Genomic DNA, 26,886 nt, shown 5'->3' on the forward strand with positions numbered 1-26,886 from the left:
TTAAACCTCCAAATCAAATACTAGAGTTGGAATTCTGACTTACAGATCAGTGCCCTTTCAGTAATATTGTGTGTGTGGAGTGGGGTATTATTTTTAGAGAAATACTTGGGCAACAGTCCTCCAAATACCCAAAGATATCTGAGGAAAATAGTCTGAGACAAAGGCTATCCATCCATTCCTCCAGTCCATAAGCTCTTGGTCTGTATCAGGTTAGAACATGAAAGAGATGGCTTCAAGACTACAGGAAGTTACCTTTTTGCTAAATTACACTGATATAGTAACATCCCTTTGCTTTTATATTGGAATGTTATGGCTTCTTTAAAAACATCCTTACCCTGCTTCGTAGCCTCATAGTAAGAACGCTCATGAGAAAATATTTGCCACATTTGGATCAAAGATAATGTTTATCTCTCTTAGGAGGTCGTTATGTTTCCTTTAATAAGACAAGTGTTATAGAATTCGTCCTGTTTCTGTTTTTGCTCTGGCTGCCAGGAAGCTCCAAGTTAAATGCTCTATTTAAGGCCAGTAACTATATTGGCCTAAATTTTGAGTATGATCATTTTTTTTTTTACCTACTTCAGTATATTTTAACAAATTTCAATACTAATTTTAACAGTCCTATTAAATCTGAACTGAGTCTGGTATATATTATATCTGTTATATATCAGATATATTATATATGATATATATAGTTATAGACATTTATCAGATCTCTTTTTGCTTGCCACTGACAGATATCCAATTCAATTTAGCTTAAGCAATATGGGAGGGAGGTGGCTTATTGGCTCATCTGTCTGAAACGTTGAAAAGTTCAGGGTAGATGTGATCATAAAACCTAAAGGAGTAGGGACAATTCTCACAGACACAGAAGCCAACCTGAAAGAGCTCTCAATGACCACAGCTGAAATAACCTGAACAAAATAAATAACAGTTTTAAATTACAAACCAAAGCAAAAAATAAATATACATGAATCCATACTTATATAAATAATAGAATAAATCAATAAATAGGGAAAAGAAACAAACCTTCCCTATAAAAGAATTTCAAATAATATATGTAGATACCCCCTTTCTAGAAGGTGGAGCTGAATCTGCCCCCCCCCCTTACAGGTGGTCTAATTAGTGACTTGCCTCCAAAGAGGTAAAGGGCATAAAAAGGGGAAAACGTAGTAATTTCCCAGTGGAGAGATCTGGCAAACAATCCCTTTAACCAAGTGGTGAAGGTCAACATCACCAATGACGTGTCTCCGAAAGGCCATGACAAGAAGGGCACTTCATTCCGTTGGTATTCTCTCCTAAACCCCATAACCCCATTCTAATGAGAAAAACATCCCACAAGCCCAAGTTGGGAAATATTCTACAGGATACTTGGCCAGGATTCCTCAAGACTGTCAAGGTCATGAAAAACAAGGCAAGACTGAGAAACTATTAGAGACCAAAGGAGACTAAGAGGACATACTGACTAAGTGCAAGGTGATACCCTGGGTTGGCAAGAGGACATAAATGGAAAAACTGGTGAAATCCAAAGAAAGTCTGGAGTGCAGTTAACGGTAATGGGCCAGAGTTGGTTTCTTACTTGTGACAAATGTACCATGGTAAGGCCTCATGGAACATGTTAACAATGGGGAAACTGGGTGAGCCAGTCCTCGCACTCTCTGTACTATTGTCTTCATCATTTTCGGCTGCTCCAACAGACACCGTGGTGGGGGAGGGGGATGCTCACAACAGATGTTTATTTCACACAGTTCTGAAGGTGGGACATCCAAAGTCAAGGGGGGCCAACGGAGTCAGTTCTGGTGAGGATCCTCTTCCTGGTTTGCAGATGGCTACTTTTTGCTATGTCCTCACACAGCAGGGAGAAAGAGAGGGATCCTGCATCTCCTCCTCCTTTTTACAAGGGCACAAATCCCATTCACGGGGCCTCCCCCCTCACGCCCTAACCACCTCACAAAGGCCCCACCTGCAAATACGATCATATTGAGGGTTAGGATTTGGACCTATGAATGGTGGGGGAGGGGGCACAACCAGTCCGTAGCTATCTTTGCGTCTTCTCTGTAAATTGGAAATTATTCTCAAAAGCAGGTACAAAAATAACAAAGGGACAAACCGAAAACAAATAATAAAGTAGCAGACCTAAATACAGTCTTAGCAATAATCACAGGAAATGTTGATGGTCTAAACATTCCAATTAAAATGCAGAGTAATCGGAATGGACACAAGAAACCCAACTATATATTATCTGAAAATGATGCACTTAATTTTTTTTTAAGATTTTATTTATTTGACAGAGAGAGACACAGCGAGAGAGGGAACACAAGCAGGGGGAGTGGGAAAGGGAGAAGCAGGCTTCCCGCCGAGCAGGGAGCCCGATGTGGGGCTCGATCCAAGGACCCTGAGATCATGACCTGAGCCAAAGGCAGACGCTTAATGACTGACCCACCCAGGTGCCCCTGAAAATGATGCACTTTAATTATGAAGACAGAGAGAGTGACAGTAAGTGGGTAAACACACCTACGTTATCTTGAATTCTGGCCTAAGTGAGATCATGTCCATCTGATGGTGTTAGATCTGTGTTTGACCCAGTTTTTTGTTGTTTTTTTTTAAGTAATCTCTACACCCAGTGTGGGGTTTGAACTCACAACTAGGAGATCAGGAGTCCAATATTCCACCAACCAAGCCAGCCAGGTGCCCCAACCCAGTCTTATACCTGCTTTTTTCTCTCTGGGAGGCACTCTGTTCCTTCTTTACTCCATCTGGTGAGTAAAGTGTACTCAACCAGTTTAAGCAACCTTGTATTTATTTTTCTCCAGACTCTCCACATGCTTGCAAAATCACTTCTAAAGTGATACTGGCTACACACACACAAGCATATATACCTACACAAAATATTTTTGTCATTGTTTTAAAAAATGGGTTCAAAGCGTACACATTTGACTTCAGCTTTGCTCTTTGAATACCTCACGCAGATTGCTCCAGAGCCCCAGAGGGCCAATTTATTACTTTTAATGAATCAAGAATTATCCATTACTATGATTATTAATAAAGTACTATGAATCATTAGGAGGGCTCCACAATTTATTCAACAGTGAACATATATTCTTCCATCATCTGTGTGTGATCAGGATTCCTAGGTGTGGGATTCTGGGCCAACGGGGCCTGTGCTTGTGATTTTAATACGTATTGCCAGGTTACTCCTTGAGGAGTTGTAACAGTTGTGGGTCTACCAGCAATGGGTACATGCACCCTCTTCCCCACAAAGGGAAGCCGAGGCCATCTGTTGACCTCCCACCCTGTCCCAGCCCCCAGGCTTGCCGTAGCTGCAGACTCTGCGGCTAGAGCTCGCCCACACGGCCCTGGGTCTCCTGGCCCACTTGGTTGGAACAGAGCAGCCAGGCCCATGGCTTCTCCAGCTCCTACCCCATCTCCTTGCTCCGGGTCCCAAATCTTGGATCACTTTATGTGTATGAAGCTGTCCATGCCCACCTGAGCCAGGTGCTTCTGCGGAGAAGCACCTAGGTCTTCTGTAGTGCACCTTAAGGCATCGAGCCTGTGGGCTTGGAGGAAATGAAAGACCAGCATGGGATCCAACAGGACGCAGCCTTCCGGGGCTCATCCTCCTGGGTTCCTGTGTGACTCCCCACTGCATGTTCGTCTTCTCCTTCTGCTGGCAGCCATGTTGGTCTCAGACCCACAACAGACTCAATGACAACACATGGACATAGACTGTTTAACTGGTTCGCATACAGGTATGAAGTCTAATGCTTAGAAGGAACCCCTTATGACACTCGAGCTGCTCAGTTTCTTTGGTGGAATCTTTACTAACACACCAGTTACTCTGCATACAGTTCTGTGAAAAAGCAAAACCTGACGCCTCGATGGTCAGTGCTAATCCCAGCCATTGTGTCACCTTGTCTGCTTAACCACAGGCTGGAATCCACGGATGCTGTTCTGCAGCGGGTCAATACAGCAAACATGTGTTGAGCACCTACTGTGTGCTCTCTGTGAGGTCTGCCCTCCTACTCAGAATAATCCTCTCTAATAGCCACAAAGAAAAAGGAAAGTCTTGAGATAAGGTAAAAACAGTTTTACTGTGACTCTCTGGGAAGCGACCGTGCTCTGACTTCGGAGCCTCATTCATAAAAAGCAAGGCAGACTCCACGGGGCTCTCCTTTTGGGGCCTATGCTTTTGGAGCCCTGAGCACCGCAGGCCTCCAGCTACCCTGAAGGCACCATGGGGGAGAAACTGTGCAGAGGGGCCACACTGAGATCAGAGTGCCCCAGGAGCCCCAGCTGCCCAGCCCATGTATGCCAGCCCTCGCCATCAGACACGCGAGCACCCCTCCGATGCTTCCGGCACCAGCCTGCATCCCCTCGCAACTGTGCGGGAGGCAGACAAAACTGAGCCCAGGCGACCTCCAGCACCATGAGAGTTAATAACATACTATTTTAAAACCACTAAGCACTGGAGTGGTCTGTTAGGCAGCAATAAATAACTGGAATATTGTGGGTCGAGAAATAAATAGTGCGGTCACCTTGTGCTCAGGACTCACAGTTTACAGGGAGATAGAAGCACACAGTTTCGATCCAACCTCCGCGCTCCATGGAATGTTCCCAAGACTCAGAGGAAGGGCAGAAGCCAAGACTGAGTCTGACTTTCAGATGTGAATACTAGCGAATGTCACATTTTACTTAGTAACAGCTCCATCTGCAACACACGAAACCATTCCTGAAACACACAGTCCATTTGGTTCCCGTGTTGCATTTGTGCAACAACCAGCACAGAGGAGCTGAAGGCGCTCAGCTTGGGGTCTCACTTAAAGACCGCCCCCCTCTCCTTACCATTCCATATACATTGCCGACTGTGGTCTGAAAATTTTAGCATGGCTCTCAATTGCCATAGCGAGCCTTCCCCTTCTGGGTACTGCAAACTTTTCTAACTGGAAGCGTAGAAGACAGATATTTCCCACTTCACAGTCGGGCTTGCGGGAAGGAGACAGAATGGACACTGTGGGGGCCCAGCTCTGTGCCAAGTCGTCATGTCACTTCCCCTGATCGCAGGTCAGCGCGGCCAAGGAGAGTCCCATCACTGTCATTGTCCAGAGACAAGAACCAACTCTCAGGGAGAAAACCACGTTCTGCCCCCTGGCAGAGGAAGGCAGGGCTGGGCTGCGAAACCAGACATTCCTGCCCCAAATCTCTTACTGGGATGGGTTGCCCTGCACCGCCCAAAATGATATGTTGAAGTTCTAACCCCGGGACCTCTGAATGGGATCTTACTTTGAAATTGGGTCTTTGCAGACGGAATCCGTGAAGATGAAGTCATATTGGAATGGGATGGGCCCCTCCTCCAGTAGAACTGGTGTCCTTGTAAGAAGAGAGACACAGGGAAGGACACACACAGGAGAGAAAGCCATATGACGACAGAAGCAGAGACGGGAGAGATGTAGGGGCAGGACATGAACACCAGGGGCTGCGGGCGACCACGGGAGGGAGCAAGAAGCAAGGAACCATGAGAACCCCTTAGAACCCTCGAAAGAGCACTGCCCTGCCGACACCCGGATGCCAGGCTGCTAGCCTCCAGAACTCTGGGAGTTTGCACTTCTGTTGTTTTTAAGCCATCAAGTTCGTGGTGCTGGGTGCCGGTGGCTTTGGGAAACCCATACCCACCATAGTCCCCCCCCGCCCCCGAGTGTAGACCTCCACTGGAGGGGGGACTCCTGCCAGCTTGATTCTGACTCTTCATCTTGACCTGGACAATCCTAGGTAGGAATAGCAGGTTCTAAAGAAACTTGTGAAGGATCCTTTCTGTGTCCGCAACAGGCCGGGCACACACAGGATTCCACTTGGCCAGGCTGGAAACAGTCTGGGATGGCTTGAGTGTCTGCACATCGGGAAACTTTTTGCACAAAGAAGGAGCCGGGATATTTTTGTTCCACTGTGTACTCTATCACAGGAGTCCTTGTTTATCCAAAGGATTTTCCATGTAAATAAAGACATTTGCAAATTGATTTAGATTAATCAGGTGTGACTGCTGGATAAACAGAGGGAGCACTCTGTCACTGAGATCCAGGCACTGGAACAACCAAGACCCTGTGCACAGGCCCGCGCCATTGGCGGCCGAACTTCTGTGGTCTCGGAGCGAAGATGAAAACCAGAAAGGAAAAGAAACCCAAAAATATGAAAAACATCTCGGGTATAATCCCAAAAGACGCCGCTGGACTCAAAAGGTCACCCTAGAGATGTGAGTTTAAAATGTGGCCTCCCCCAAAACCCAAACCGGGGGGATTTCTACCTTCTGGACTTTTCCCACTCCTCTGGCCTCCCCCAACGCACACAGACAGACAGACACACACACACACACACACAAACACACAGAGACTCACAGACAGAAACATACAGGGATACGCATGCAGACACACTCGCGCGCGCGCGCACACACCCACACCCACACCCACACACTGGGTCGCTGCACATTTAAAGTGTTTTCAGAGAACACACTGCCTGTATTCAACGCCCGGTGCCCGGGCCTCTGCTCTCAGCTGCCTTATGGTGTCACTTCTTACAACAGCCCTTCCGGGCAGCTGTTGCTAACCCCATTTTGCAGACAGGAATACTGGGCCCCAGAGATAGGAAGTGTCTGGTTCAAGACTCCATAGCCGGCTAGCAGCCCAGCAGGGATGCTAATCCCTCCCCTGAGCTCCAGATCGCAGCCCCCTTTGCCCACCGAAATGCACAACCCCGCGTTCACTCCAGCCCCCCTGGTGCTAAGGATAGAGGGGTGAACAAACCAGACCAAGCCCTTGGGGAGGTGGGAGAAATGGGGAGATGTTGGTCAAAAGGGACAGACTTCCAGCTAGAGGAGGAGTAAGTCCTGGGGATCTGACGTAGTTAACAACACTGTATTATGTACTTGAAAGTTGCTAAGAGAGTAGAACTACAGGGTTCTCACCGCAAAAAAGGAAGGGTAATGAAGTGATGGGATGTAGGTGTTCGCCAATGCTGTGGGGATCACCATTAGGCAACACAGACACGTACCAAGTCACCACACCTTACACCTTAAACTGACACAATGCCGTATGGCAATGATACCTCAATAAAGAGGGTGGGGGAGCTCAGACAACACATATTGTTTGAGTGCGTTTATATGAAATGTCCCTGAAAGGCAAATCTAAAGAGAGAGAAAGTAGATTCGTGTTTGCTTAAGGCTGGGATGGGAGTGGGGATGACTGTAAATGGGCACAAGAATTCTTCCGGGGGTGATGGAAATGCTCTAAAATCAGATTGTGGTGCTAGTGGCATAGCTCTGGAAATAAACGAAAAATCGTTCACTTATACACTTAAGATGGGTGAATTTTCTAATAGGTCAACTGTACCTCAGTGCAGCTGTTAATAACCATCACGAGACGGGGACGCCTGGGAGGCTCGGTCGGTGAAGCGTCTGCCTTCGGCTCAGGTCATGATCCCGGGGTCCTGGGATGGAGCCCCGCATCCGGCTCCTTGCTCAGCGGGGAGCCCGCTTCTCCCTCTCCCTCTGCCTGCCGCTCCCCCTGCTTGTGCTCTCTCTCTCTCTCTCTCTCTCTGACAAGTAAATAAATAAAATCTTAAAAAAGAAAAAAAGAACCACTACAACACGATAGCAGACGGAGCCCCACCCTCAGGAGCTCCCATTCGCGTCCTCCTTGCTCCTTTCCACAAGATGTCCCTCTGCCGCAGCCTGGGAGTCCCTGGGGGCTGGCTGGGTGGCTGTGACTCTCAGGTGGGAGTGGATTTCGAAGCAGCTCCCAAGGGAGGCCGATGCTGCTGACTCACGGACCACACCTGCAATGGCAAGGCCGCACGGCATCTTGGGGAGAAGGAGAGGAGATTTTTTTTTTCCTCTCGTGCATCCGTCGTTGAAGCTCTTTTGCACATCCGTCCTGCTGACCTGACCGGTGAGTCTGGGCAGGGGGGCTGGCAAAGCAGGTGGGCGGTTCCCCGTGGAACCCCCTGCTCTGCTCCGCTGGGCACCTGCCTCGTCCTGCGCCTGCGCTTGCGGCCCGCGTTCAGGGTGGGGCCAGTGGCGCATCCTCCGGGCGTACAGCCCTGGGAGGCCTCCAGCCCACAGATCGAGGCCACGGCCTCAGTATCAGCCTTGTCAGCACGTCAATTGCCCGTCTGCTTTCCCTGGTAATTTCTTAGTCGGTTCCAAGCAGGAGCAAGGAAGAAGTATCAGGTGGAACCACGGGAGGTTGCCAATAGAACGGATCCAAATGGTAGAATCGGGCAATCTGGTACTGTTCAAGCTAACATTAATTGGCCACTCTCATATCCGAACACTAACTCTGTGCCAGGGGTTTTCAAACTTAGATCATATCAAAACCACCTGGGAATCTGGTAAAACTATGAAGGCCCAGCCTCAGTGGCCTGGATTGGTCTTCTAGGCTCCGGGGAAACCTGCTACGGAGCAAGCAGGATGCTGATGGCTCTGCTTCCTTCATTCCAGCTCGGGGTGGCCCGCTGAGCCCCGGCCTGAGCCAGCTCCGGCAGGTTTGCAAGAAAGCAAACACAGTTTTGGAAATTGTGTGAGCCGTTTGTTAAACAGAGTTGCTGTTAAAAATCAAATTATATGCACTTACAGTTACGTAAATTGTATGAAAAGCAAAGGAAATACATACTCAGAAGTCATCACTTCTTAATCATCTTACTGCATTTTACTATCATCTGTGCTATGGGGGCTATTTTTCTCCATCATATGAGTGTATTAGAAATAATCTATGATGGTGTGTGGCCGCACACGTTCCACGAGGAGAGTGCTTACAAACCCTGCAAATCAGGGTTTACTCCCCACAACCAGTCCCTCAACATCCCCATTTCACAGATGAAGAAACAGGGGTTTGGAGAGTAAATGACTTTCCCAAGATCCCAGAGCCACAGTTTGAACCCAGACAGTTGATCTAGAAGCCCAGGTTTTTAACCATTATGCTCTGTCTGTGTACCTTTCCTGGGCTTGTGGCGTGAATCTCCACCCACCTTCCTGGAAAGCACAACCCCCCCCAACCCCCACCAACAACTGGCCTCCCTCCAGCATCCCACGCCTGTCCCCCAGCAGCCTAAAGAGCAAACCAGCCCGGGGAGGGGGGGGTGCGGTGCCTGGGTGGCTCAGTTGGTTAAGCATCCGACTCTTGGTTTCTGCTCAGGTTGTGATCTCAGGGTCATGGGGTCAGGCCCGCATCAGGTTCTGTGCTGAGTTTGGAGGCTGCTTCAGATTCTCTGTCTCCCTCTCCTTCTGCCCCTCCCTAGCCCCCAGCATGTGTGCACGCTCTCTCTCCAAAAAAAAAAAGAGCAAAGCAGCAGGGCAGTGCCTATGACCTCTGAGCTCTGACAGGTCAGGTTTCTCAGCACTATCAGTGGGGGGCTTCAGTGCCCCAAGTCCAGTCTCCTGCAGGGTCTCCCCACCAGTGAATGTCACTACAGTTGAATATATGCACATTTAAGTAAGTTAAGTGAAATATGGCGCATGCTCTTGAAGCTGAAAAAACTCCTAAAGAGATGGGGGTCTTGAGGCGGGAGGGAAGGAGGTCCAGCCTTACCGTACAGATGCGGGCGGCTGAGCGGAGGCAGGGAGAGGCGGGGGGGCGAGGGGGGGCGGGCTTTGCCACCCAGGCTGGCAGTGCTCTGCACCCCTCCCACACCCCCACCCCCACCCAGCAGTGGCCCCTTGGCCCCTCAAGGGAGCCAGGAAGGAGAGAGGAAGGGGCAGTGGGAGATTTCCGGTCTGGTTTGCCCTCACCTTCCTGCTTCCTCTCCAGAACGCTGGGTCCCTGAAGGTTCTGCCTCCACATACCACTCCCACTCTGTTCCAAGAGGAGGAAACACTCAGGACCAAGAACCTCTTTGAATGTTTCTTATTTTTCCGTAAAAAGTGAAAGTAGGGGAGAAAGAAGAAAGGAAAAAGAAAAAAAAAAAAACAAAAGGAGGTCCTGATCAGTGTACGACATGGTGTTAAGAGAAGGTTAAGGGTGTTTTATTTTCTTCTGGCTCACCCTTTTTTTTTCTTACAAAGAGTACGTCTTTTTTATAATGAGGAGGAAACAAGTTATATTTTAAGAAGGAGGAGGGGGAGGACAGGGAATAAAGAGCATAGGAAATAATCATAGCAAGTACACAATTGGAGGCTACAGGACAAAATGTACTTTCACATTAAATAATGTATCACTTTCCCCCATAGCCGTGCAAGCAAGAAGCACAGACACTGTTAATCCAATGTAAAAAATAGGAGAAAATGCTTATTCACGAGAGCCGAGATAGGGAAGCAACCTAAGTGTCCATAGATGGAAGAATGGATAAAGAAAAGGTGATATATAATGAATAATAAGTGAATATTATATATATGATATGAATATATATGAATATTATATATATTCATTATATGTATACATAATATATAATGAAATATTATTTACCCCCAAATAAAGAAGGCAATCTTGCCATTTGAGACAACCTTGATGAGCTTGGAGGACATTATGCTAACTGAAAGAAGCCATACATTGTATGATCTCACTCATAAGTGGAATCTTGAAAGGTCAAGCTCAAGGAAGCGGAGAGTAGTGGGGGTTGCCAGGAGCTGGGGTTGGGGGTAAATGGAGAGATGTTAGCTAAAGAGTACAAAGTTCCAATTATGCAGGATGAGTAAGTTCTGCAGATCTAGTTTACAGCATAGGGACCACAGTTAATAAAATTGTATTGTTTGCTTGAAATTTACTGAAGGAATAGATCGTCTGTGTTCTCACCACACACACACACACACACACACACACACACACACACAAAATGGTAGCCATGTGAGGTGATGGGTGTGTCATTTAGCTTGATTGTGGTGTGGTGATCTTCTCACATTGTATACATATATCAAAACATCACGGTGTACACATTAAATATATACAACTTTGTTAATTATACCTCAATAAAGCTGGCAAAGATGGGGAGACTGAGAGCTGGGGGACTCTTGATATTCCCAAGGTCAAGGAGAGAGTCCGGGACAGAGTAAGGATGTGACTTGAAGCCTCTAAGCTCCAAACCCAGGATTCCTGCTGTTGAGTTGAGGTCACTCTCTGCACAAGCAACATCTGTGGACTGTCTACCCCAAACAAGCCCCCCCTTACTTCCCCAGATCCAGATGGGGACCCTCTGGCCCATGTACAATGAGGCATCTTTGTCCCCTGACCATCGATGTTTTCTGGGGGTTGGGGGGGGCATCTGACTCAGGTAGGGCTGACCAGAGTTCTTTCTGCTAGAATCTGGAATGGATCATGGAGAAATAGAGTGATGGAGGGCAGAGAAAGGATGAGTGTGATGTTGTTCAAGTGTCTGGGAATCATGTGTTTGCCCAATGACTTGGGGAACAGAGAACACCGGTCTACAGGCATATGAAAATAAAGAAGAGGCACAGAAAGGAACAGAAATGAGAGATGAAGGGAGAATCTGAGTGACATTCTAAGCCCTTCATCAAGCTTAGCTGTTTCTGTCTACATTATCCTTATATAAATGCTATTGTTAGGGATCTTTCTTCTAATTAAAGGTAGACTGAGCTGATATCTATTACTTACAGCCAAAAGAATACAAACTAATAATTTATTAAAGCATGTTTGACTTCCAAACTTATCTCTCCAATTTTTCTAGAAGGAGGCTTATCTTCACTGCAAGCATCTACCGTTTTTTGTCATGGAAGAAACAATAGCAAATATAATATTTATCTGTGAAACCCAAAAGCCATCCTTTTACAAGAAGGAAACAAGGATGCCTGCTACCAACACTATTATATTCACTATTGTGAGCACAATAAGTTAAAGAAAAGAAATAAGAGAAATAAGTACTGGAAAAGAACAGGCAAAATTATTATAGATTTCCAATGATATTACTGTCCACCTAGTATATCCCCAAAGTCAACGGAAAATCATGCTGAACTAGTAAGAGTTTGGTAAGGTGGCTGGATACAATAAAATAAACAAACTATTCCACCGTATGCCAATAAAAAAACTATTTTAATGGATAATGGATAAAAGGTCCCACTAACAATAGCAATAAGAACCGTAATATCTAGAAATAAATCTAATGAGCATTAGGAAATACATATGCAAAATACCATAAAATTTACTCAGGGACCAAAAAGAAAAATTAAATATAAAGTTATACCCTGAGGTCCATGGCATTACTGGCCCCAGTTCTTCATCTCTCTCTCTGCATCCATTCCTTCCCTTGGCCTCACTGTGGGCAGAGTGTTCCTTCATCCCTTGGTTTTAGGCTTGACCACGTGACTTGAATTGGCCAACAGCATGTAAACAGAGTGACAACGCGCCTGTTCCGAGGTCCGGTCTTAAGAGCCTTCTGCTTGCCTTTCTGCATCTCTGCTATGAGAGAAGCTGCCCCAGACCTGGAGCCCAGAAGGGAATAAAAAGGGAGCAGACCTGAACTTCAACTTTAGTGAAGTGCTAAGTCCAACCAGATGCCTCTATAACTTGAAGCAGAGCCACCTCGCCGAACCAAGCCCAGATCAGCCAGTCTCCAGCCAACTCACAGACTTGTGAGCAGTAACAAACACATATGTCTCAAGTCACTGAGTTTCAGGAGGCTTTGTTAGACAGTAAGAGCTAACTGATAAACTCCACATTCCTGGCTGGTGATATCCAGTATTGTAAAGATATGCCTTCTCTATAAATTAATCTATAAAGTTATGAGTGATTCCAATCAAAATGCCACTGGATATTTATTTCTCTGGGATTTTAAATATAAATTGTAAAAGAAATTTGGTCACTAAAATTATGGGGGGGGGGGAACCAAACTAACGGAGGAGAACAAGATCTTACTCCATCAGATACTAAGAGATACTGTGCAACTAGGATAGTTACACAACATGGCCACAAATTAACCAATGGAACACAACCAAGGGGGCAAAAAGGTGTAGACAGATGAGAGACAGAGGGGGGAGAAAGAGAGAGAGAGAGAGAGAGAGAGCGAGAGGATAGATATGATGCCACAGACAAATAGAAATGATGCCATATTACAAATTAACAGGAGTGGTGATAGATTATATGGTAAATAGCATTAAAACAACTGGCCATCACTTTGAAAATATACATTTAAATTCCTACATCACCTTAGATACGAAAATGAATTCCAGATGGATTAAAGACCTGAATGTAATAAATGAAACTGTAAATGTACTAAGAGAAATTACAGATGACTCTTGTCATAGTCTTGGGGTGGAGCAGGGCCTTGGAGGCAAGGCATCATCCAGAAGCCATCAGGAAACAGCCACAAATTTTACTCCATAATGAAATGCTCTATATAGCAAAAGACCATTGACAAAGTTAAACTACAAGGACAGCTTTGAGACAAAATATCTGTAGCGTATCTAAGGGATGAAGGGCAAGTGGCCCTGACTTACTCAAAGCTCTGAGAGGAAGCAAAGGGCCAAATGTCCCCTAGAAAAATGGGGAAGGTTTTCGGCAGGCAGTTCACGAACGCCAACAAGCAGCGACAAGGAAGCCTAGGCCCTCGGCCTCGCACAAATCCATGACCGACACCCGCAGTGTGGGGGAGTGAGGCTGGCTGGCAATTCCACATGCAGGATTCTGTCCTCAGGCCCGCTTCCGGTGGGGCGAGGGCCGACAGGATCCATGCACAGTCGCCCGTGGGCTGTGACAGTTAGGAATGGCTTCCTGGGGCGCCTGGGTGCCTCAGTCGATTAAGTGTCTGCTTTTGGCTCAAGTCATGATCTCAGGTCCTGGGATGGAGCCCCAGGTACAACGGGGGCCCCCTGCTTAGTGGAGCGTCTGCTGCTCTCTCCCCCTCTGCCCCTCCCCCCTGCTTGTGCTCTTTTGCTCTCTCTCTCTAATAGATAAATAAAAATCTTGAAAAAATAAATAAGTAAATTAATTAACTAATTAATTAAATAAAATTCTCTGTTCTTGGAGGGGAGGGGCGTGGGGGGACAGGGTAACCGGGTGACGGGCACGAAGGAGGGCACGTGATGCAATGAGCGCTGGGTGTTCTATGCAACTGACGAATCCCTGACCTCCACCTCTGAAACTAATAATACACTATATGTTAATTAATTGAATTAAAATAAAATGAAATAAAATAAAATGCACGGTCTTGAAAACCTAGCAGCCCCCCCCTCCAAGGGACCCACAGAGCTGAGCACCGTCTTAAGCTGGGAATGGAGCGGTCACCAATTTACGGCACAATCAACCTCATTATCCTGATCCGGTGACATCTTGTCTCAGTGAGGACACTGGGAGTGTCATTCTGAGGGAAAGAAAAGCCAGGATCGGTCCCTATTAATGAGCACTGTCCCGCTAAAGCCCCCCTAATCTGGCCCCGCTGCCCCCACCCCTGAGCTTCAGTCCCTCTATCGTCCCTGCCCGGGGCCTCCCTCCCCTCCCTCCCCCAGCGTCTGTCAACTCCACCGGGACACCCTTGGTGGGGCCCCCTTGGAAGAGGCCGTAGGGCACGAATCTTTCAAACTTTATTAACTCTGGTCTCTCCTGACCCCATCCCTTTCCCTTCCCAGGTAGAGTAACAAGGACAGAGTGGCCAGCACGGGCTGGGCAGGGGTGTGGCTCAGGTGCCCAGCTCGGGGCGCCATGTATATTCCATACCTTGTTTAGTCCTGGGCCCCAGGGAGCAGCTGGTGTCAGGAGGCTCATTGCACAGATGTGAAGACTGAGGGAAGCCAGGGACTGCGGGGAAGCCTCCGCGGCCACCCCCAGTCCTCGCTGTGCCCTGCGCCCACCTCTCTCTCTCTCGGCGTCACTGTCTCCAGAGGATTCCGGTGTTGGTGTCTGTCTCCCGCCCTGGCCGGAGCTCTGCCCTGCTCATCTTTGCACCCCCAGCCCGAGGCAAAGGGCAGAGGGCCAAGGTGTTGGAGGAGAAAAGAGCAAGACAGGAAAAGAGGGAATAAAGTGAGGGAGAGAGGGGGAAGGAGAAAATGCAAAAAAGACAAGCCAAGCGAGGCCCAGTATGGGGCCCTGAGAGCAGGCTGAGCGGGGCGGAGAGGGGCAGCCCCGGGGAGGTCAAGACAGGAACTGGCCCATTGCGTTATGTACCTCTGTCCCAGTGTTGGCCAAAAATAGTGCTGCTCCCACAGGACTCTGCATGCACACGGCCTTCGGGATAGGGTCTCCTGTGGACCTGGGACACAGGGGTCAGTTCAGCCTCCTCCATGTGCTGCCCCAGGGCCCCTCAGGCCCAGAACGTTCCATCCTGCAGTTCTGCCCCCTGCCCTCATGGCTGTTCCCGCAGGAGCAGGCTCTGGGCCCACGGACCTGGCTCATAGCACCGTCCTAGGCACCGCACACTCAGCTTCCAAAGCTGTTCAAGTCGGCCTGGCCCCGGACTGAAGGCCTGGGCTGGGACCTCAGCCTTTCCTTACCCTCCTGACCTGAGGCTCCGGCTCGCTGCCGGGCCCCGTCTCCGGGTGCTCTGGGCACTCCTGGGAGGCCCCTGTCCGGGACTCTGCTCAGCTGGCCCTCGCTTCCCAGATGCAGCCAGCTCCAGAGAGACCCTGGACACGCCCCTACTCCTCCCCGGGCCCCCGTCCCTCTCCAGAACATTCCTTGCTCTCATCATGACTGCAAGCATTAGATGGGAAAATGCCTCGTTTATCCTTGCGTCAAGAACCCAGACCATGGTCGTGTAGCCTGTGTTCAGCCTCCCAGATGTTCTATCATGGGTCTATAAAAAGAGTCTTAGAGACAGTATTCCACAGGCAAAAATATGGACTGTTATCAACATCATATTCTGCCATTTCACATGCAATTCATCTGAAGAGTCCACTCATCCCTCCCACTCTCGGGGAAAAGAGGGGGAAAAAAGTTGCTTTTGTGCTTCCAAGACTGCCGTAATTTGCCCTGGAGAGAACAAAGGGGCATGAGTTATTAGCTCCGTTTTCTTCTTGAGGCAACCATATCTCTGAGAGATTAAAAGGCTCACTGTGTCACCAGGCTCCAGGGGCCGCGGGGAGCAGAGCCAAGCTCATCACTCTCCATCCCCAGAAAAGAGCTCTTCCCACCACCGTCCTGCCCTGCCTGCCAAAGCACTTTTACTGCTGTCTGTCGGCAGTCACATAATTTGGACCAAATGCAGACCAACCCCTCAGGACAGTGAAAGTAGAGACCGCCTCAAGGATTCCACTGAACGGGGTCGAAATGATTGAAAAATCGCTCCTTTCCAGTGAGGCTCCAAACAAAAGCAAAAGCCAACGAGAGAGCATTCTAGCATTCTGGCAACAGATGCTTCTGGGGAGAAGCATGTGCAAGAGGCTGCCGCCGCTCACTCAGTCTCTCCACCTTTGCCCTGCAAATGAGCCACTCTCGCAAAGGCAGATGCATCGGATTTCCAGGGCCAATGGCGAGAACGCCCCACGGGCTGGAAAGAATGAGCATCCTCGAGGTCACCCCCCTCTCTTGGCTGCAAAGAGACACACCCACCCTTCGTGGCTGGCCGGCTGACTGGCGGTCACCTCCATCCCATGAAGATGCTGGTCAGTAACCAAATGACCCCTCTACTTGGAAGCCCTCGGCTCGGCTCAGCCTGGAGACCGTTGCTATGTGTGGGGAAGGTTTTTCCCCCAAGCACTGAATGTAATCGCAGGCCGGGAGAAGGCTGTGCGTGCTTTGGGATCCAAAGCTGGTTTGGGGATGACTGCAGAGGACAACAGTCTATCTGGGCAGGACTATAACCTTCCAAAGAGAGACGGAGAAGTTGCGGCATGGGGGAAAAAAAAAGCAGGCCTTTTGGGAACAAAAGGGAGGGTGGCAGGTGCCCAAGTCGGGTGTCAAAGGTTCTCCTCTGAACAGAGAGGGGTAAGAAATGATGGGAGGAGGGGTCAGACAGAGGCCATTTCACGGTGTCTTCACAGTGTCTCTCTCGCAGCACCTAGTTGGGAGATTCCCCCCCTCTCGGAGCCCCCAGCTCCTCATCAATCAAATGCAACAAATAATTGTCCCAGCTTAGAGGGGGAGGGTGAAGTGAGGCCCGGATATACCGTGTGGTGTGTAAATGTCCCTGCATTGCATTCCGTGCTCAACACGCAGTGGCTCTTAGGGGCAGTGGTATCCGGTACACGCCCGCGAAGATCTCAATGACGCGTCTATACATGGCGGAAGCTCCGATGGGCGGTGGTGATTAATAAAACTGGAAACAATCACGTATGACTTCAGAAATCCAACATCGGGTACGCCCGATCTATCAAAATGTTGCTTCCTCTGGCAAAGCTAATCAAAGGGGGTGTGATGGACTGGATTGCGCCCCCCTCCGAAATTCATTTGTTGAAGCCCTAACCCCCGTCTTTGCAGAAGGGGCCTTTAAGGAGGTAACTGAGGTTAAATGAGGTCACGAGGGTGGGGCCCTGATCTGATAGGATTGGCGTCCTTATAGGCAGAGGAAGAGACAGCAGGAGTGACTACACACAGAGGCAGGGCCCTGGGAAAGCAAGGAGAGGAGGCAGCTGTCTGCAGGCCATGAAGCCAGACCTCCCAGCACCCTGATCTTGGACTTCCAGCCTCCAGAACCGTGAGAAGATAAATGTCTGTCCCTTAAGCCACCCGCTCCGTGACATTTTGCTTTGGCACCCCAAGCTGACTCATACAGTGGGTCTTCAGTCCCATCTGTCCTTTGCTGCCACCAGAGTCATCTTCCTGGCACTTGTGGCCTGCCCTGTGGGTGCCACAGGGTGGCCCAGGGGCCTCAGAGCGGCCCGGGGGCCTCAGAGCATCACGGGTATGCGTAGGTCACCCTCAGCATGACCAGATGGTGAGCACCCAAGGGAAAGGTCTGCTGCAGACCTTCTTAGAACGAGGAGCACATAAGAGAAGTGTTACATCCTCTGCTGAGAAATGGGCTCCCAGCAATCCTTCTTTTTCCTCCTTCCTGGAGTGGGCCCCACGGTGGCCCCCCAAAAGATGTGTCCACATCCCAACCCCAGGAACTTCTGAATGTGACCATATTCGGGACAAGGGTCTTTGCAGATGTAATTAAGGATCTCAAGATCCTCTTGGATTTAGGGTGGGCTGTAAATGCAATCTAAGTGTCCTTATCAGAGAAAAGCAGAAGGAGATCTGACACAGAGACTCCAGGGAGTCGGCCACCAACGGTGCTGAGATGGGCGTGACACAGCCAGGAGCCCGGGACGCCTGTGGCCCTTGGAAGCTGGCAGAGGCGAGCAACAGAACCTCCCTGAGAGCCTTCGGAGGGAGCATCTCCCTGCCAGCACCTCGACCTCAGACTTCTGGCCCCAAGAACCATGAGAGAATGCATCTCTCCTGGGTTAAGCCACCAGGGTGTGGTAACGGATACGCCACCCCATCCCCTGCTTTAGCCCCTAAGCTTAGCTTAACGGACAGGCAAGATCATGTCATGACACAAAGTTCCTGATGACAATAGTTCTGGTGGTTTCCTGAGGACTTGTTCTGTGTAGACCCTGGGGTAAGAAAATTCCATGTTCTCATTCTGGATGAAGAAAAGGAAGCTCAGGGAGGTTAGGGGACATGCCCAAGGTAACAAAGCCTATATCTGACCTTGAATTGAGGTCATCAGGGTGGGACCTTGCTCTGATAGGTTAGTGCCAGAATGAGGACCCAGTCTGTCCAACTCCAGAGCCAGTGGGACACTGAATGTCCAGGTAACAGCAGCAAACACTCTGTAAACCCCAACCTGTGGCACAGTGACTACAAATAGTGTCGAAATCACAAACCCCAGCACAGCCAAGGAATCGGTAGTTCTTTGGGGTTGCAGCAATCGGATTTGATCTCCTGCAACATTCTGGGGTCTGAGCAGGATCGTCACCACACCCTTAGGTCCCCTGGAGAGCTAGAAGACCCAAACACCTGGTCACATTGCATGAGCCCAATCATTCAGCAAAAATCCAAATTCGGTAGCATTTGCAGCGCTCCAGTCTGTCTGCTGTTGACCCTGCTGTCCACCCTGCCTGCAGCGGGGTTCAGAGGAAAGACAGGCAGGTGTGCACAGAACAGCGGTCCCCCCCCCCCCGGCCCCGCACAGACACACGGCAGGGCCTGGGAAGGACAACCGCAAGCTGGTGGTGAAAGGCACTTACTCACTCATTCATTCTACAGATTTCTCCTAGGTCCTAAAATTAGAAGCAAGAACTACGTAACTGGTCTGAGCACTCTTTAATCCCCACCATCTAACACCCTGCCTGATACAGAGTAGAGGCTTAGTAAACGCTCTCTGAGCTGAGCTAAGTTGACAGAAGGGGAAAATGAAGCCCAGCGAGGCGGGAGTCTTAGCCAGGCTCAACCCCAGGACTAGAAGGCAGAGCCTCTGAATCAGGCCAGTGAGCAGCTCTGCAGGACTGATGGGATTTCAGGAGCCAGCACTGCGGGGAGAAGAGGCATCCTGGACAGGGGGAACCACATGGACAGATGCCCAGAGGTGGGAAAAGGTGAGCTGTGTCTGGGGGGCGGAACCAGCCCAGCCCGCCTGGGCACTGGCCTTCCTTCCTCTCCTCTCCTGGAGGCCACACACTCAGCTCTCGGAGCTGCAAAGGGCTGTAGATGTTCTTCCTGTAAATGTCATCCTATAATGTTTCCAGAAGGAAAATCATGTTAATTGCCTAAGTTCAAAGGAGTCCTCGGTTCTCCTTGCTGTCTTCTCACAGATCCTCAGATGAAATGGAACGTGGAAACACTGATGCTGCAGGGTCGGAAAGAGCAAGTCATGGTCTCCGTAATTAAGTGCCATCACAGACAATGGTAGCGTGAGTCAGGTTTAGGGGACAGCACTCCAAGGCAAAGCAGGTGTTTTCATTTCCTTGGGCTGCTACGAGATATTACTGCAAGCTGGGTACCTCCAGGGGCTCCCAGGAGAGACCCCTTCCTTGCCTTCTTCCAGCTCCATGTGGCTACAGGTGTTCCTTGGCCTGTGACAGCATCGCCCCAATTGTCTCTGGGTTCCAAGGTCTTCCTGGTAGGTCTCCTCTCCCTCTTCCTCTTTTTTTTTTTTTAAGATTTTATTTATTTATTAGAGAGACAGAGAGATCACGAGCAGGGGGAAGGGGTAGAAGGAGAAGCAGACTCCCCGCGGAGCAGGGAGCCTGACGTGGGACTCGACCCAGGACCCTGAGATCATGACCTGAGCCGAAGGCAGACACTTAACCAGCTGAGCCAGCCAGGCGCCCTTCCTCTCTTTCTTCTTCTAAGAACACTAGTCATTGGACTTAGCGCCCACCCCAAATCCAGGATGATTTCATCCTGAGACCTTTAACTTAATTACATCTACAAAGACCCTTTATCCAAATAACAGCACATTCAGAGGTTCCCAGGGTTAGGACAGGGACATATCTTTTGGGGAACACAGTTTCCACTCCGGGAAAAGAAGAAAAATGTCCAATGCCTGTGGAGGCCCCACGCTTTCCTTGAAGGGCACAAATTCAATGTTCCACAGATGCTTCTCTGTGGCCCGTGTTCCAAGGGAGCCACCTAACCCATGGCGGAGGCCTTCTGTCTCTGGCCAGGCCAGTGACCAGATCAGATATGTCCACCATTCTAAGAGGCAAGATGGATGTGGGAGAGACCGAATAATAGAGGGGAAAGACATCAGAGCTGACAGGGACCCCGCCGGGTACAAGGTAAAGTCCTCATGCCACCAGGGACTTTGACCGACACCTGATCATGGGACCCATCACACAGTGTCCACACTCATTAAATCAGGTAAACCTCTCAACAACGCTGGCAGGTGACCACTTGCCCCAGTGAGAAGCTACGTGCAAAATCACTCAGACTGCAAAGACCTCGCCAACACTCACTGACTTCAGTATCAAAACTGACCTGGGTCTGATCCCTGGGGTGAAGCAGCTTAGGAATAAATCTATGCCACGGAGTTAACAGAACTCCTCCCAGGTTGGCCTTTTGCCAGAGGTTTTGAATGAAGGTGCTCTCTCCTGGTATGGAAGGGGTGAGATTCTATGCCAATGCATGGACGTCAGTACAGAGATTGTGGGGAGGGTGGTAGCCACAGGTATTTGGGGCAAATCTGCCCTCTGAAGCCTTAGGATCTCATGGTCACTGGCAAACACAAAGCCTGATTTATTTCAGGAGGGGACCATCCTGACAGTATGAGTCTGTATGAAGTCCAAGCACATCCAAGGGTCTTTACAAACTCTTAGAATGCACAAGCCATCAGGCCAAAGTCTCTGAGGCCTATGAAAGGCCGGAGTGGTCCAAGAAGGCTGCCTGGAGGAAGGGGCATGTGGAGGATTTGGTTACCAGGAGGGGCATGAGTTTGAGCCTCATTTCATGTGGAAACCAACATGCTGCTACATCCAGAAAGAGAGCAGCTACACTCCCGCAAGTAGACAGAGCCAGATATAAATGGAAAGTTCCAGGGCCAGAGACTTCTGCTCTTCCGCTCTTCTCTTCACGACTGCGTGATCTTAGGAAAGCGGCTTGATGACTTTGATCCAGTTCCTCCTCTGTAAAATGGGAAGAACAGACCCCACCCTGCCCGCATCCCATGGTTGCCATAGACACAAAGAATTAAGAACCATGAAGGACATTCTGTAAGATGTCGCCTGCATGCCTGGGACGGTTCCCATGGGGTAGGATCGGTGCCTGAGGCTGGAGGGGGGACTTGGAGCATTGGGGAGGCGGTGGAGATGAGGCAGCCTTGACGTGTCAGCTGCCCAAAAATTGCAGCATCTGGAAAATTCACTTTGATGAACTCAGCTACCCGCCACAAATCACTGTATTTTAAAATCCCTTTCCAAAACAAAACAAAAAACCCCTTCTCTGCAGAAGGCTCCAAGTGAGATGTTTTTCTCTCCTCTGATAGAAGATGGAGAGGATGCTGAGCAGATGCTGACGGGACATGGCCCCCACGGGGCCACAAAGGCCCGTGGCCAGCAGTGTCCATGAATTATTCGCATGTCAGTGTGACCCTGGCCATTTCTTTGGTTATCTTCTGACATCTGGGAGGGCAGGGACCCCTATTCTGCCAGTTGGTTTTTAAAAAAATACTGACCTGAGCACTGCACACGCCCGACTGGATACCCCCCAGGCTCCTCCCCTCATCGCCCTCCAAGCCAAAGCTTCCCTCGGTGGGTTCACCTCCACCCTGCCCTCCCACCTCCGCACCTTTGCTCAAGCTGCTCCCTCTTCCTCAAGGCTCTCCTCCTCTTCCTCCACCCATCACCATGTGCCTCAAAGCATGTGGCTCCCATGATCCACTCTCAGAAGCTTCTAGGACCCTGCCTCTGCCCAACCACAGCATGGCATGGGCCCCACCCCTCCCCCGCACCGAGCATTTAGTGTTGAATGAGGCACATGGCTGGAGGGGCGCCGCTGTTCATGTTTGCAGCCCAAACGCTACAGGGGGCCTGCCTGGCACTCAGCAGGGGTGTGGTAAGTGTTGGAGGAATGCAGGGAGTGTCGGCCTCCTCGCTGATCTGATGAGGTGGTCTCCTTGCTGCCACCATACTTGCCTGTCTTGGTGCTTCGGCTCCACCTGGCCAAATCCTAACCCCCCTGCAACTCCCGCTTCCTTTAGGAAGCCTTCTGGGGTTGCGGCTGTCTTCTCTCTTGATCTCCAAGTCAAAGCCACAAAATTTAGCACTTCCTGACATCCTGTTTTCCATCGTTCTAAAACTGTTTCTTGCACATCACTGAGAAAGCAGCAACCTGGCATCAGGCACCATATTGTGTTCTGCCAGACCCACCTGATATCCTACCCTCTGGACCCCAGCCCCATCACAGGGGCCTAACGCTGCGCTAAAAGCTAGAGAAGGAAATGAAGCATTGGGCAAACAGGTATAAATCCTCACTCCACCCCTTATGAGCCACAGTTTCCATTTTTGGTTTAAACTCTCAACTTTAGACCAGGGGTCAGCAAAGTTATTCTGCGGAAGACCAAACAGCAGGTATTTTCAGTTTTTGCGGGCCCTACAGCTTCTACTGCAGCTACTCAACTCTGCCTTTCCAGGGGAAAGCAACCACAGACGAGACATAAATGAACCAGGCACAGCTGTGTTCCAATAAAACTTTATTGACAAAACAGGAAGTGGGCCAGATTAGCCCATGGGCTGCAGTCTGCCCGTCCCTGCTCTGGAGGACTACTTGAGGTAACATTTAATCCCCTCACCACAGACCTCAGACCATGCTGCGAAATATCCCAACTCCTGCCCCAGCCGCTAACACTCTTTTCTCCTGGTTTTCATCTTGGTACTTAGCACGGTCAGAAATTACGGCCTGTTTTTTTGGTGAGTGACTGTCTGCTCCAATAGAACACAAACTCTAAGAGGGCACAGGTTCTCTCTCCAGCACCTGGCACAGTACCGAGCAGAGACTGGGCACCCTTTTAATATCTGTGGGCTGAATGGAGGCCATCATTACTACCTTTTCATTGAAGGTCTTGAATAAATACATTGTTCGATTATACGCTCATGAGTATTGTTACTGTGTTGGTATGTTTCCCGTCATTAACCACGGGCATTTGCAAAGCCCCAGGTAATTTTCATGTGTTGCCGGAAACGATCATCCTCCCATTTTGATGGGAGGACATCCAATGAGGGGGCTGAAGCGTAAAGATGACATTTCCTGCTGGTGACCAGGCAGAGATTCAAACCCAGACTCCTGGCGGGTCCTTATTAAGGAGGTCCGGCAGGGCAGAAAGAGAAGTGCACTTGGAGTCCAAGATCCAACCTTACTTGAATAGACATGTCATCTCACCTTCTGCTAATGGGGCAGACAGGATGGATTCATCACAGATGACAGCCGTCAGAACAGTACAGGCCAGACACAGGACAAAACCTGTGTAAGTAACCACTATTATGTAACCAGATGACCGTCGCCACCTGCACCCTGCCCCCTAAGGCTTAGAAGGGATTAGATAAGGACATGGCCAGGAAAATGATTATGAAACTTGCCAATCCCCAAACTAACATAAGATCCTTTTTTTTTTTTTTTACAACACCCTCTGGAAGTTGCAAAAAAAAAAAACAAAACTCCCTTCTTTAAAAAAAAAACAACTACACATCTTCTATAAACTCAAATCTAAACCATAAAGACCTACAATCTTTTGAGAGTTTTAATGACAATCCAGAAAAGGGTTAAGTTTTTTCAGCTGCTCACATTCGTATCGGAGACCAGTTAGGACACAGGCCCCAAATGAAACAAAACCAAGGGGGTTTCATCACACCGAAGACAAAGGGACAAGGGGTCTCCATTTTCACTCACGTGCCTTGGGAGTCTGAGAGCAAAAGCAGACACAGATCAGAAGAAACAGAACGGAACCCCGAAGCAGAGGAAGCACCCCCACCTCGCTCCTGGCGTCCTGCACCAGCCCAGGGGGGACCCCCTCTTTGAAGGTTCTGAGTGTGGCAGGAATCACACAGGCTGGGGTGATGTTTAGGACAGTGGGGGACATCCACCAGCATACACAACTTTCCATCCCTGCCCACTTCAGTAGAAAGTGATTCACTCAGTTTCAGATTTAAATATTTATTCCTCAAATACAAAACAATGTCGAACATGCGCATCCCCTGATGTCCCAGCCATCTGGCCCCGGAGTCGGAACATCTTCAGATGAAACAACCAGCTGGGATTCCGACTTCACAGAGTTCGGAGTCTCCCTCGAAGAGGGGGGACTTTCCAAATGCTCTGGGCCTCCCCGTTTCTCAGAGAAGGGCAGTTTTCTTTTTCTGGTCCCATAGTTAGCACTTTTGAGGATTTTCAAAGGAGGATTAGCCGTACTCCATCTGGAAAGAAGTGTCTCTAGGCCTTTGCCGGGCGATGTCAAAAATTTGCTTGGGACACGATTAAAGTGGACACAGTCACGGTGAGGCCGCTTGGGGCGAGTCAGACGGCGGCGGCCCCCGAGGCTGGCCTGCATGCAGGGAGCCGCCACCTGGCTGGCGCAGGCCAACCCCAGCCACAAGCTCACCCTCTCTGGAGGGACGGCCTTGCCATGAGGTCAGTTCTCTGGCAGCCCTGTGGCCACGTGCGGGGCGGCCACCTGGGACACTGCACCTGGGGTAACACCATCTTTCTCACTGTAGGCTGCTGGACATCCCGGGTTTGCTTTCCTCTGAAAAATTCTTACTTTTAAGATATTTCTGTCTCCGCCCCATCCTCCCTCCCTGCCCCCCCCACCAACAAATTTTTTTTAAACAAGTTAACTGTGTGTTAGTTCTGAGCATTGGGAGCATGGCAATAGCCAGGAAAGGAGCTCAGCCTTGCTCAGACCGACAAAGAGAATCTGTCTCCTGAACCTGCTGTTGCTGGCATTTTCTGTGGTCGGGAGCCTCGCCGATGCAACAGGTTGGGAGCATTTCCAGGGCGCGGCATTCTACGACTGGAAGATCAGGAAGGAAAGGGTATGGACACTTTTGAACTCTGTCCATCACAGCTAAAATTATCTCACTAATGATAGGTTCTATACAATCAGCTCAGGGTAAGGGAGGGCGGGCAAACGCTCGGCGAGACTGAACACGGTCGCTTGCTTCTGGTCAGCAGACTCCAGAGGACCTCGGAATTAGGAAAACAGAAGGTACGAGTGGAACAAATCCCAGGGAAGAGAGGGTTTGGGAGAGAGATTCTTAAGATCTCTCTTCACTGATGCTTCCCAGGGCTGGACACCTGAGAGCAAATGACCATGGCCGCTGGAATCCAAAAATTACAGACCCACTTACAAATACCGTGACATGCTGTAATGCATCCTGTTTGTCCCGTGGGTCATTTGGACTGCAAAAGAAAACGGCTTTTCCGCACCCCACCCCCAGATTTAAAACCAAGCCAGAGGTCTTCTGCATTGTTACATGGCTCCAGGGATAGGCATCGGGGACACACCACGTCTCCCCAACAAGTGCAAAGCCCCCGCAACAAAGACCCAGCTGGCTCCATCTCTTCCAGAACTTTCAAGAAGCTCTGCACTGGCTGCCACATTTTGTTTTCATTTTACTTTTGAAAAACTCCAAGGTCATTTCATAAATCTTGGAAATGGAATCCAAACCCATGCCAAATTCTCTCCTTCGCTCTTCATCCCCTCATCCTAAACATCTTAGGGAGAATACAACCTATTATGCCTATCAGATGCTTCCTTGGCTTAAATCCATGGTGGTCACATTTAATGTCATTACAGTCTGTGTCCTGTGCTCATGCATAAACTGCTACACCAGCAACAATTAAAAAACAAGGGGCGGGGCGCCTGGGTGGCTCAGTCGTTAAGCGTCTGCCTTCAGCTCAGGTCATGATCCCAGGGTCCTGGGATCGAGCCCCGCATCGGGCTCCCTGCTCGGCAGGAAGCCTGCTTCTCCCTCTCCCACTCCCCCTGCTTGTGTTCCCTCTCCCGCTGTGTCTCTGTCAAATAAGTAAATAAAATCTTAAAAAAAAAAAAAAAACAAATACCACATAAAAAAAAAAAAAAAAAAAAAAACAAGGGGCATTCCTCAATTCCTAATTCCAACCTACGTATGCAGGGCATTATCCAGCCAATTTGAGGGTGCTTTTCAAAGCACATAATAAATGTGTCAGACACTCTGCCGGGTTCTTAGATTATTATTCTAATCCTCAACCGGAGCCCACTGTGCGGTGAGGAAGGAACCTCTCCCGGGTCACTTGATGGGCGCGTGGCCCCATTCAGATGCACACTGGTACCAGCCGCCCAGCCACCCACTCGCCACACCACCGTCCCCCTGCCCTCCCCAGGCTGGAATTCCATCTTCCTGAAGGTGGAGGTTTGCATTTGCAGTTTGCCATGAACAAGGGAAACTGAATTTGTGGGACCTGACCGGGGATCTCTGGGTGGGAGTCTTGGTGCCTGAACAACTTTACTTGAGTCACTTAAAACCCCATATGAGTCACAAAAAGCACCCTGTGACCCCCTACCTCCCAG

The 26,886-nt window shown here is 49.5% G+C and overlaps 1 long non-coding RNA gene across 2 annotated transcripts; it reads right to left on the reverse strand.

Moving 5' to 3' along the window:
* Nucleotides 1-12,014: 12,014 nt before the first annotated feature.
* Nucleotides 12,015-15,499, reverse strand: LOC141373192 (uncharacterized). 2 transcript variants are annotated; one of them, XR_012378901.1, is made up of 5 exons: nucleotides 15,413-15,499; nucleotides 15,087-15,171; nucleotides 14,640-14,859; nucleotides 13,424-14,286; nucleotides 12,015-12,409 (listed from the first exon to the last, which is right to left on the reverse strand). It is a non-coding gene; the product is annotated as an uncharacterized lncRNA (long non-coding RNA). The 2 variants fall into 2 exon arrangements; XR_012378900.1 differs by lacking the exons at nucleotides 15,087-15,171; nucleotides 15,413-15,499 and having other exon boundaries at nucleotides 14,640-15,035.
* Nucleotides 15,500-26,886: the final 11,387 nt, after the last annotated feature.

Source organism: Callorhinus ursinus, unplaced genomic scaffold (assembly GCF_003265705.2).
Source record: "Callorhinus ursinus isolate GAN/ISIS: 27379988/994484 unplaced genomic scaffold, GSC_fseal_2.0 scaffold8, whole genome shotgun sequence".
NCBI classification, from domain to species: Eukaryota; Metazoa; Chordata; class Mammalia; order Carnivora; family Otariidae; genus Callorhinus; species Callorhinus ursinus.